A 12,607-nucleotide genomic window follows, 5' to 3' on the forward strand; every position below is an offset into this window, starting at 1 on the left:
TGTGTGAAATACATGAGGAGCATGAAACGGCCTGAAAAATAGGAGGAGCAGGAAGCTGTGTTCAAAAACATGAGAGCCTGAAAAGGTGTGAAAAATATGAAGAGGTTCAAAAGTTGTGAAATACATGAGGAGCATGAAATGGTCTGAAAAATAGGAGGAGCATGAAACGGTGTTCAAAAACTTGAAGAGCCTGAAAACGTATGAAAAATATGAAGAGCTTCAAAAGGTGTGAAATACATGAGGAGCATGAAAGGGTCTGAAAAATAGGAGGAGCATGAAGGGGTGTTAAAAACATGAAGAGTCTGAAAAGGTGTAAAAATATGAAAAGCTTCAAAAGATGTGAAAAATATGAGGAGCAGGACACGGTCTGAAAAGTAGGAGGAGCATGAACCGGTGTTGAAAAACATGAAGAGCCTGAAAAGTTGTGAAAAATATGAAGAACTTCAAAAGATTTCAAAAATATGAGGAGCATGAAACGGTCTGAAAAATAGGAGGAGCATGAAACGGTGTTCAAAAACTTGAAGAGTCTGAAAAGGTGTAAAAATATGAAGAGCTTCAAAAGGTGTGAAAAATATGAGAAGCTTCAAATGGTGTCAAAAATATGAGGGGCATGAAACTGTCTGAAAAATAGGAGGAACATGAAGCAGTTTTCAAAAACATGTAGAGCCTGAAAAGGTGTGAAAAATATGAAGAGCTTCAAAAGGTGTCAAAAATATGAGGAGCATGAAACGGTCTGAAAAATAGGAGGAGCATGAAACGGTGTTGAAATACATGAAGTGCCTGAAATGGTGTGAAAAATATGAAGAGCTTTAAAACGTGTCAAAAATATGAGGAGCATGAAACGGTCTGAAAAATAGGAGGAGCATCAGGCAGTGTTGAAAAACATGAAGAGCCTGAAACCGTGTGAAAAATATGAAGATCTTCAAAAGGTGTGAAAAATATGAACAGCTTCAAAAGGTGTAAAAAATGAGATGAGCATGAAGCGATCTGAAAAATAGGAGGAGCCTGAAGTGGTATTGAAAAATATAAAGAGCCTGAAAAGGTGTGAAAAATATGAAGAGCTTCAAAAGGTGTCAAAAATATGAGGAGCATCAAACGGTCTGAAAAATAGGAGGAGCATGAAACGGTGTTCAAAAACTTGAAGAGCCTGAAAAGGTGTGAAAAATATGAAGAGCTTCAAAAGGTGTCAAAAATATGAGGAGAATGTAACAGTCTGAAAAATAGGAGGAGCATGAAACGGTGTTCAAAAACTTGAAGAGCCTGAAAAGGTGTGAAAAAATATGAAGAGCTTCAAAAGGTGTCAAAAATATGAGGAGCATGAAACGGTCTGAAAAATAGGAGGAATAGGAAGCAGTGTTCAAAAACATGTAGAGCCTGGAAAGGTGTGAAAAATATGAAGAGCTTCAAAAGCTGTCAAAAATATGAAGAGCATGAAACGGTCTGAAAAATAGGAGGAGAATGAAGCGGTTTTCAAAAACATGAGGAACCAGAAAAGGTGTGGAAAATATGAAGAGCTTCAAAAGGTGTCAAAATATGAGGAGCATGAAACGGTCTGAAAAATAGGAGGAGCATGAAACGGTGTTCAAAAACAGGAAGAGCTTGAAAAGGTGTGAAAAATATGAAGAGCTTCAAAAGGTGTGAAATACATGAGGAGTATGAAACGGTCTGAAAAATAGGAGGAGGATGAAGCTGTGTTCAAAAACTTGAGGAGCCTGAAAACGTGTGAAAAATATGAAGAGCTTCAAAAGGTGTGAAATACATGAGGAGCATGAAACGGTCTGAAAAATAGGAGGAGCATGAAGTGGTGTTCAAAAACATGAAGAGTCTGAAAAGGTGTAAAAATATGAAGAGCTTCAAAAGGTGGGAAAAATATGAGGAGCATGACACGGTCTGAAAAATATTAGGAGCATGAACCGGTGTTGAAAAACATGAAGAGCCTGAAAAGTTGTGAAAAATATGAAGAGCTTCAAAAGGTTTCAAAAATATGAGGAGCATGTAACGGTCTGAAAAATAGGAGGAGCATGAAACGGTGTTCAAAAACTTGAAGAGCCTGAAAAGGTGTCAAAAATATGAAGAGCTTCAAATGGTGTCAAAAATATGAGAGGCATGAAACTGTCTGAAAAATAGGAGTAACATGAAGCAGTTTTCAAAAACATGTAGAGCCTGAAAAGGTGTGATAAAAATGAAGAGCTTCAAAAGGTGTCAAAAATATGAGGAGCATGAAACGGTCTGAAAAATAGAGGTAGCATGAAACGGTGTTGAAATACATGAAGAGCCTGAAGAGGTGTGAAACATATGAAGAGCTTCAAATGGTGTCAAAAATATGAGGAGCATGAAACGGTGTGAAAAATAGGATGAGTATGAAGTTGTGTTGAAAAACATGAAGAACCTGAAAAGGTGTGAAAAATATGAAGAGCTTCAAAAGGTGTCAAAAATATGAGGAGCATGAAACGGCCTGAAAAATAGGAGGAGCATGAAGCGGTGTTGAAAAACATGAAGAGCCTGAAAATGTGTGAAAAATATGAGGAGCTTTAAAAGTTGTCAAAAATATGAGGAGAATGAAATGGTCTGAAAAATCGGAGGAGCAAGAAACGGAGTTCAAAAACATGAAGAGCCTGAAAAGGTGTGAAAAATATGAAGAGCTTCAAAAGGTGTCATATATATGAGGAGCATGAAACGGTCCGAAAATTAGGAGGAGCATGAAGCGGTATTCAAAAACATGAAGAGCCAGAAAAGGTGTGAAAAATACGAAGAGCTTCAAAAGGTGTCAAAAATATAAGGAGCATGAAACGGTCTGAAAAATAGGAGGAGCATGAAGCGGTATTCAAAAACATGAAGATCCTGAAAAGCTGTGAAATTATGTCAAGCTTCAAAAGGTGTGGAAAATATGAGGAGCAGGAAACGGTCTGAAAAATAGTAGGAGCATGAAACGGTGTTAAAAAACATGAAGAGCTTCAAAAGGTGTGAAATATATGAAGAGCTTCAAAAGGTGTCGAAAATATGAGGGGCATGAAACGGTCTGAAACATAGGAGGAGCATGAAACGTTGTTAAAAAACATGAAGAGCTTCAAAAGGTGTGAAACATATAAAGAGCTTCAAAAGGTGTCAAAAATATGAGGGGCATGAAACGGTCTGAAAAATAGGAGGAGCATGAAGTGGTGTAGAAAAACATGAAGATCCTGAAAAGGTGTGAAAAATATGAGGAACTTCAAAAGGTGTCAAAAATATGAGGAGCATGAAAGGGTCTGAAAAATAGGAGCAGCATGAAACTGTGTTCAAAAACATGAAGAGTCTGAAAAGGTGTGAAAAAATATGAGGATCTTCAAAAGGTGTCAAAAATATGAGGAGCATGAAAGGGTCTGAAAAATAGGAGCAGCATGAAACGGTGTTCAAAAACATGAAGAGCCTGAAATGGTGTGAAAAAATATGAGGATCTTCAAAAGGTGTCAAAAATATGAGGAGCATGAAAGGGTCTGAAATATAGGAGCAGCATGAAACTGTGTTCAAAAACATGAAGAGTCTGAAAAGGTGTGAAATATATGAAGAGTTTCAAAAGGTGTCAAAAATATGAAGAGCATGAAACGGTCTGAAAAATATGAGGAGCATGAAGCGGCGTTGAAAAACATGAAAAGCCTGAAAAGGTGTGAAAAATATGAAGAGCTTCAAAAGGTGTCAAAAATATGAAGAGCATGATATGGTCTGAAAAATATGAGGAGCATGTAACAGTGTTCAAAAACATGAAGAGCCTGAAAAGGTGTGAAATATATGAAGAGCTTCAAAAGGTGTCAAAAATGTGAAGAGCATGAAACTGTCTGAAAAATAGGAGGAGCATGAAATCGTCTGATAAATAGGAGGAGCATGAAGCGGTGTTGAAAAACATGAAGAGCCTGAAAATGTGTGAAATATATGAAGAACTTAAAAGGAGTCAAAAATATGAGATGCATGAAACGGTCTGAAAAATAGAAGGAACATGAAGCGGTGTTGAAAAACGTGAAGATCCTGAAAAGGTGTGAAAAATATGAAGAGCTTTAAAAGGTGTCAAAAATATGAGGAGCCTGAAACGGTCTGAAAAATAGGAGGAGCATGAAACGGTGTTGAAAAACATGAAGAGCATGGAAAGGTGTGAAAAACTTGAAGAGCTTCAAAAGGTGTAAAATATGAGGAACATGAAACGGTCTGAAATATAGCAGGAGCAAGAAAAGGTGTTAAAAAACATGAAGAACTTGAAAAGGTGTGAAACATATGAGGAGCATGAAAAGGTTTGAAAAATAGGAGGATCATGAAGCGGTGTTGAAAAACATGAAGAGCCTGAAGGTGTGAAATATATGAAGAGCTTCAAAAGGTGTCAAAAATGAGGAGCATGAAACGGTCTGAAAAACAGGAGGAGCATTAAGCGGTGTTGAAAAAAATGAAGAGCCTGAAAAGGTGTGAAAAATATGAAGAGCTTCAAAAGGTGTCAAATATATGAGGAGCATGAAACGGTCTTAAAAAGTAGGAGAAGCATGAAGTGTTGTTGAAAAACATGAAGAGCCTGAAAAGGTGTGAAAAATATGAAGAGCTTCAAAAGGTATCAAAAATATGAGGAGCATGAAACGGTCTGAAAAATAGGAGGAGCATGAAGCGGTGTTCTAAAACATGAAGAGCATGGAAAGGTCTGAATAATATAAAGAGCGTCAAAAGGTGTAAAAAATATGAGGAGCACGAAACGGTCTGAAAAATAGAAGGAGCCTGAAAAGGTGTTGAAAATCATGAAGAGCCTGAAAAGTTGTGAAGTATAAGAAGAGCTGCAAAAGGCATCAAAATTATGAGGAGCATGAAACGGTCTGAAAATTAGAAGAAGCATGAAACGGTGTTGAAAAATATGAAGACCATGAAAGGGTGTGAAAAACATGAAGAGCTTAAAAAGGTGTCAAAAATATGAGGAGCATGAAACGGTCAAAAAAATAGGAGGAGCATGAGACGTTGTTGATAATCATGAAGAGCATGAAAAGGTGTGAAAAATATGAAGAGCTTCAAAATGTGTCAAAAATATGAGGAGCATGAAACAGGCTGAAAAATAGGAGGAGCATGAAGCGGTGTCGAAAAACATGAAGAGCATGAAGAGTTGTGAAAAATAGGAAGAACTTCAAAAGGTGTCAAAAATATGAGGAGCATGAACGGTATGAAAATAGGAGGATCATGAAGCCGTGTTGAAAAACATGAAGAGCCTGAAAACGTGTGAAAATTATGAAGAGCTTCAAAAGGTGTGAAATATATGAAGAGCTTCAAAATGTGTCAAAAATGAGATGAGCATGAAATGTTCTGAAAGATAGGAGGGGCATGAAGCGGTGTTGAAAAACATGAAGACCCTGAAAAGGTGTGAGAAATATGAAGATCTTCAAAATGTGTCAAAAATATGAGGAGCATGAAACGGTCTGAAAAATAGGAGGAGCAAGAAGTGATGTTTAAAAACATGAAGAACCTGAAAAGGTGTGAAAAATATGAAGATCATCAAAAGATGTGAAAAATATGAGGAGCATGAACCGGTCTGAAAAATAGGAGGAGCATGAAGCGGTTTTGAAAAGCATGAAGAGTCTGAAAAGGTGTGAAAAATATGAAGAGCTTCATAAGGTGTCAAAAATATTAGGAGCATGAAACTGTCTCAATAATATGAGAAGCATGAAGTGGTGTTGAAAAACGTGAAGAGCCTAAAAATGTGTGAAAGATATGAAGAGCTTCTAAAGGTGTGAAAAACATGAGGAGCTTCAAAAGGTGTCAAAAATGAGACGAGCATGAAACGGTCTGAAAAACAGGAGGAGCAAGAAGCGGTGTTGAAAAACATGAAGAGCCTGAAAAGGAGTGAAAAATATGAAGAGCTTCAAAAGGTGTGAAAAATATGAAGAGCTTCTAAAGGTGTCAAAAATATGAGGAGCATGAAAGGGTCTGAAAAAGAGGAGGAGCATGAAGCGGTGTTGAAAAACATGAAGAGCCTGAAAAGGTGTGAAAAATATGAAGAGCTTCAAAAGTTGTCAAAATATGAGGAGCATGAAACGGCCTGAAAAATAGGAGGAGCATGAAACGGTCTGAAAAATAGGAGGAGCATGAGTCGGTGATGAAAACATTAAGAGCATGAAAAGGTGTGAAATATATGAAGAGCTTCAAAAGGTGTGATAAGTATCATGAGCTTCAAAGGCTGTCAAAAAAGAGATGAGCATGAAACGGTCTGAAAAACAGGAGGAGCAAGAAGCGGTGTTGAAAAACATGAAGAGCCTGAAAAGGAGTGAAAAATATGAAGAGCTTCAAAATGTGTGAAAAATATGAGGAGCATGAAACGGTCTGAAAAACAGGAGGAGCATGAATCCGTCCTCAAATACATGAAGAGACTGAAAAGGTGTGAAAAATATGCAGAGCTTAAAAATGAGACAAAATTATGAGGAGCATAAAACTGTCTGAAAAATACGAGGAGCATGAACCGGTGGTCAAAAACATGAAGAACCTGAACAGGTGTGAAAAATATGAAGAGCTTCAAAAGGTGTCAAAAATATGAGGAGCATGAAACGGTCTCAAAAATAGGAGGAGCATGAAGCGGTGGTCAAAAACACGAAGAGCATGAAAAGGTGTGAAAAATATGAAAAGATTCAAAATGTGTAAAAAATTTGAGGACCATGAAACGGTCTGAAAAATAGGAGGAGCATGAAGCGTTGTTCAAAAACATGAAGAGCCTGAAAAGGTGTGAAAAATATTGAGAGCTTCAAAAGGTGTCAAAAATATGAGGAGCATGAAACGGTCTGAAAAATAGAAGCAGCATGAAACGGTCTTGAAAAACATGAAGAGCCTGAAAAAGTGTGAAAAGTATGAAGAGCTTCAAAAGGTGTGAAAAATATGAAGAGCTTCAAAAGGTGTCAAAAATTAGATGAGCATGAAACGCTCTGAAATATAGTAGGGCATGAAGCGGTGTTGAAAAACATGAAGAGCCTGAAAAGGTGTGAAAAATATGAAGAGGTTCAAAAAGTGTCAAAAATATGAGGAGCATGAAACTGTTCTGAAAAATAGGTGCAGCATAAAGCGGTGTTGAAAAACATGAAGGGTCTGAAAATGTGTGAAACATATGAAGAGCTTCAAAAGGTGAAAAAATATGAGGAGCATGAAACGGTCTGAAAAATAGGAGAAGCATGAAGCGGTGTTGAAAAACATGAAGAGCCTGAAAAGGTGTGAAAAATATGAAGAGCTTCAAAACGTGTCAAAAATATGAGGAGCACGAAATGGTCTGAAAAATAGGAGGAGCATGAAACGGTGTTCAAAAACATGAAGAGTGTGAAAAGGTGTGAAAAATATGAAGAGCTTAAAAAGGAGACAAAATTATGAGGAGCATAAAACAGTCTGAAAAATACGAGGAGCATGAACCGGTGGTCAAAAACATGAAGAGCCTGAACAGGTGTGAAAAATATGAAGAGCTTCAAAAGGTGTCAAAAATATGAGTAGCATGAAACGGTCTCAAAAATAGGAGGAGCATGAAGCGGTGGTCAAAAACACGAAGAGCATGAAAAGGTGTGAAAAATATGAAAAGCTTCAAAATGTGTAAAGAATTTGAGGAGCATGAAACGGTCTGAAAAATAGGAGGAGCATGAAGCGTTGTTCAAAAACATGAAGAGCCTGAAATGGTGTGAAAAATATTGAGAGCTTCAAAAGGTGTCAAAAATATGAGGAGCATGAAACGGTCTGAAAAATAGAAGCAGCATGAAACGGTGTTGAAAAACATGAAGAGCCTGAAAAAGTGTGAAAAATATGAAGAGCTTCAAAAGGTGTGAAAAATATGAAGAGCTTCAAAAGGTGTCAAAAATTAGATGAGCATGAAACGGTCTGAAATATAGGAGGGCGTGAAGCGGTGTTGAAAAAAATGAAGAGCCTGAAAAGGTGTGAAAAATATGAAGAGCTTCAAAACGTGTCAAAAATATGAGGAGCACGAAACGGTCTGAATAAGAGGAGGAGCATGAGGCGATGTTGAAAAAAATGAAGAGCGTCAAAAGGTGTGAAAAATATGAAGAGCTTCAAAAGTGGGAAATACATGAGGACCATGAAACGGACTGAAAAATAGGAGGAGCATGAAGCGGTGTTCAAAAACATGGGGAGGCTGAAAAGGTGTGAAAAATATGAAGAGGTTCAAAATGTGTCAAAAATGTGAGGAGCAGGAAACGGTGTTCAAAAACATGAAGAGACTGAAAAGTTGTGAAAAATATGAAGAGCTTCAAAAGGTGTGAAATACATGAGGAGCATGAAACGGCCTGAAAAATAGGAGGAGCAGGAAGCTGTGTTCAAAAACATGAGAGCCTGAAAAGGTGTGAAAAATATGAAGAGGTTCAAAAGTTGTGAAATACATGAGGAGCATGAAATGGTCTGAAAAATAGGAGGAGCATGAAACGGTGTTCAAAAACTTGAAGAGCCTGAAAACGTATGAAAAATATGAAGAGCTTCAAAAGGTGTGAAATACATGAGGAGCATGAAAGGGTCTGAAAAATAGGAGGAGCATGAAGGGGTGTTAAAAACATGAAGAGTCTGAAAAGGTGTAAAAATATGAAAAGCTTCAAAAGATGTGAAAAATATGAGGAGCAGGACACGGTCTGAAAAGTAGGAGGAGCATGAACCAGTGTTGAAAAACATGAAGAGCCTGAAAAGTTGTGAAAAATATGAAGAACTTCAAAAGATTTCAAAAATATGAGGAGCATGAAATGGTCTGAAAAATAGGAGGAGCATGAAACGGTGTTCAAAAACTTGAAGAGTCTGAAAAGGTGTAAAAATATGAAGAGCTTCAAAAGGTGTGAAAAATATGAGGAGCTTCAAATGGTGTCAAAAATATGAGGGGCATGAAACTGTCTGAAAAATAGGAGGAACATGAAGCAGTTTTCAAAAACATGTAGAGCCTGAAAAGGTGTGAAAAATATGAAGAGCTTCAAAAGGTGTCAAAAATATGAGGAGCATGAAACGGTCTGAAAAATAGGAGGAGCATGAAACGGTGTTGAAATACATGAAGTGCCTGAAATGGTGTGAAAAATATGAAGAGCTTTAAAACGTGTCAAAAATATGAGGAGCATGAAACGGTCTGAAAAATAGGAGGAGCATCAGGCAGTGTTGAAAAACATGAAGAGCCTGAAACCGTGTGAAAAATATGAAGATCTTCAAAAGGTGTGAAAAATATGAACAGCTTCCAAAGGTGTAAAAAATGAGATGAGCATGAAGCGATCTGAAAAATAGGAGGAGCCTGAAGTGGTATTGAAAAATATAAAGAGCCTGAAAAGGTGTGAAAAATATGAAGAGCTTCAAAAGGTGTCAAAAATATGAGGAGCATCAAACGGTCTGAAAAATAGGAGGAGCATGAAACGGTGTTCAAAAACTTGAAGAGCCTGAAAAGGTGTGAAAAATATGAAGAGCTTCAAAAGGTGTCAAAAATATGAGGAGAATGTAACGGTCTGAAAAATAGGAGGAGCATGAAACGGTGTTCAAAAATTTGAAGAGCCTGAAAAGGTGTGAAAAAATATGAAGAGCTTCAAAAGGTGTCAAAAATATGAGGAGCATGAAACGGTCTGAAAAATAGGAGGAATAGGAAGCAGTGTTCAAAAACATGTAGAGCCTGGAAAGGTGTGAAAAATATGAAGAGCTTCAAAAGCTGTCAAAAATATGAAGAGCATGAAACGGTCTGAAAAATAGGAGGAGAATGAAGCGGTTTTCAAAAACATGAGGAGCCAGAAAAGGTGTGGAAAATATGAAGAGCTTCAAAAGGTGTCAAAATATGAGGAGCATGAAACGGTCTGAAAAATAGGAGGAGCATGAAACGGTGTTCAAAAAAGGAAGAGCTTGAAAAGGTGTGAAAAATATGAAGAGCTTCAAAAGGTGTGAAATACATGAGGAGTATGAAACGGTCTGAAAAATAGGAGAAGGATGAAGCTGTGTTCAAAAACTTGAGGAGCCTGAAAACGTGTGAAAAATATGAAGAGCTTCAAAAGGTGTGAAATACATGAGGAGCATGAAACGGTCTGAAAAATAGGAGGAGCATGAAGCGGTGTTCAAAAACATGAAGAGTCTGAAAAGGTGTAAAAATATGAAGAGCTTCAAAAGGTGGGAAAAATATGAGGAGCATGACACGGTCTGAAAAATATTAGGAGCATGAACCGGTGTTGAAAAACATGAAGAGCCTGAAAAGTTGTGAAAAATATGAAGAGCTTCAAAAGGTTTCAAAAATATGAGGAGCATGTAACGGTCTGAAAAATAGGAGAAGCATGAAACGGTGTTCAAAAACTTGAAGAGCCTGAAAAGGTGTCAAAAATATGAAGAGCTTCAAATGGTGTCAAAAATATGAGAGGCATGAAACTGTCTGAAAAATAGGAGTAACATGAAGCAGTTTTCAAAAACATGTAGAGCCTGAAAAGGTGTGATAAAAATGAAGAGCTTCAAAAGGTGTCAAAAATATGAGGAGCATGAAATGGTCTGAAAAATAGGAGTAGCATGAAACGGTGTTGAAATACATGAAGAGCCTGAAGAGGTGTGAAACATATGAAGAGCTTCAAATGGTGTCAAAAATATGAGGAGCATGAAACGGTGTGAAAAATAGGATGAGTATGAAGTTGTGTTGAAAAACATGAAGAACCTGAAAAGGTGTGAAAAATATGAAGAGCTTCAAAAGGTGTCAAAAATATGAGGAGCATGAAACGGTCTGAAAAATAGGAGGAGCATGAAGCGGTGTTGAAAAACATGAAGAGCCTGAAAATGTGTGAAAAATATGAGGAGCTTTAAAAGTTGTCAAAAATATGAGGAGAATGAAATGGTCTGAAAAATCGGAGGAGCAAGAAACGGAGTTCAAAAACATGAAGAGCCTGAAAAGGTGTGAAAAATATGAAGAGCTTCAAAAGGTGTCATATATATGAGGAGCATGAAACGGTCTGAAAATTAGGAGGAGCATGAAGCGGTATTCAAAAACATGAAGAGCCAGAAAAGGTGTGAAAAATACGAAGAGCTTCAAAAGGTGTCAAAAATATAAGGAGCATGAAACGGTCTGAAAAATAGAAGGAGCATGAAGCGGTATTCAAAAACATGAAGATCCTGAAAAGCTGTGAAATTATGTCAAGCTTCAAAAGGTGTGGAAAATATGAGGAGCAGGAAACGGTCTGAAAAATAGTAGGAGCATGAAACGGTGTTAAAAAACATGAAGAGCTTCAAAAGGTGTGAAATATATGAAGAGCTTCAAAAGGTGTCGAAAATATGAGGGGCATGAAACGGTCTGAAACATAGGAGGAGCATGAAACGTTGTTAAAAAACATGAAGAGCTTCAAAAGGTGTGAAACATATAAAGAGCTTCAAAAGGTGTCAAAAATATGAGGGGCATGAAACGGTCTGAAAAATAGGAGGAGCATGAAGTGGTGTAGAAAAACATGAAGATCCTGAAAAGGTGTGAAAAATATGAGGAACTTCAAAAGGTGTCAAAAATATGAGGAGCATGAAAGGGTCTGAAAAATAGGAGCAGCATGAAACTGTGTTCAAAAACATGAAGAGTCTGAAAAGGTGTGAAAAAATATGAGGATCTTCAAAAGGTGTCAAAAATATGAGGAGCATGAAAGGGTCTGAAAAATAGGAGCAGCATGAAACGGTGTTCAAAAACATGAAGAGCCTGAAATGGTGTGAAAAAATATGAGGATCTTCAAAAGGTGTCAAAAATATGAGGAGCATGAAAGGGTCTGAAAAATAGGAGCAGCATGAAACTGTGTTCAAAAACATGAAGAGTCTGAAAAGGTGTGAAATATATGAAGAGTTTCAAAAGGTGTCAAAAATATGAAGAGCATGAAACGGTCTGAAAAATATGAGGAGCATGAAGCGGCGTTGAAAAACATGAAAAGCCTGAAAAGGTGTGAAAAATATGAAGAGCTTCAAAAGGTGTCAAAAATATGAAGAGCATGATATGGTCTGAAAAATATGAGGAGCATGTAACAGTGTTCAAAAACATGAAGAGCCTGAAAAGGTGTGAAATATATGAAGAGCTTCAAAAGGTGTCAAAAATGTGAAGAGCATGAAACTGTCTGAAAAATAGGAGGAGCATGAAATCGTCTGATAAATAGGAGGAGCATGAAGCGGTGTTGAAAAACATGAAGAGCCTGAAAATGTGTGAAATATATGAAGAACTTAAAAGGAGTCAAAAATATGAGATGCATGAAACGGTCTGAAAAATAGAAGGAACATGAAGCGGTGTTGAAAAACGTGAAGATCCTGAAAAGGTGTGAAAAATATGAAGAGCTTTAAAAGGTGTCAAAAATATGAGGAGCATGAAACGGTCTGAAAAATAGGAGGAGCATGAAGCGGTGTTGAAAAACATGAAGAGCCAGAAAAGGTGTGAATAATATGAAGAGATTCAAAAGGTGCCAAAATTATGAAGAGCATGAAACAGTATTAAAATTAGGAGGAGAATGAAGCGGTGTAGAAAAACATGAAGAGCCAGAAAAGGTGTGAAATATATGAAGCTTCAAAAGGTGTCAAAAATATGAAGTGCATGAAACGGTCTGAAAAATAGGAGGAGCATGAAATGGTGTTGAAAAACATAAAGTCCTTGAAAGGTGTGAAAATTATGAAGAGCTTCAAAAGGTGTCAA

This window comes from Dama dama, unplaced genomic scaffold (genome assembly GCF_033118175.1).
Source record: "Dama dama isolate Ldn47 unplaced genomic scaffold, ASM3311817v1 ptg000080l, whole genome shotgun sequence".
In the NCBI taxonomy this organism is placed as follows: Eukaryota; Metazoa; Chordata; class Mammalia; order Artiodactyla; family Cervidae; genus Dama; species Dama dama.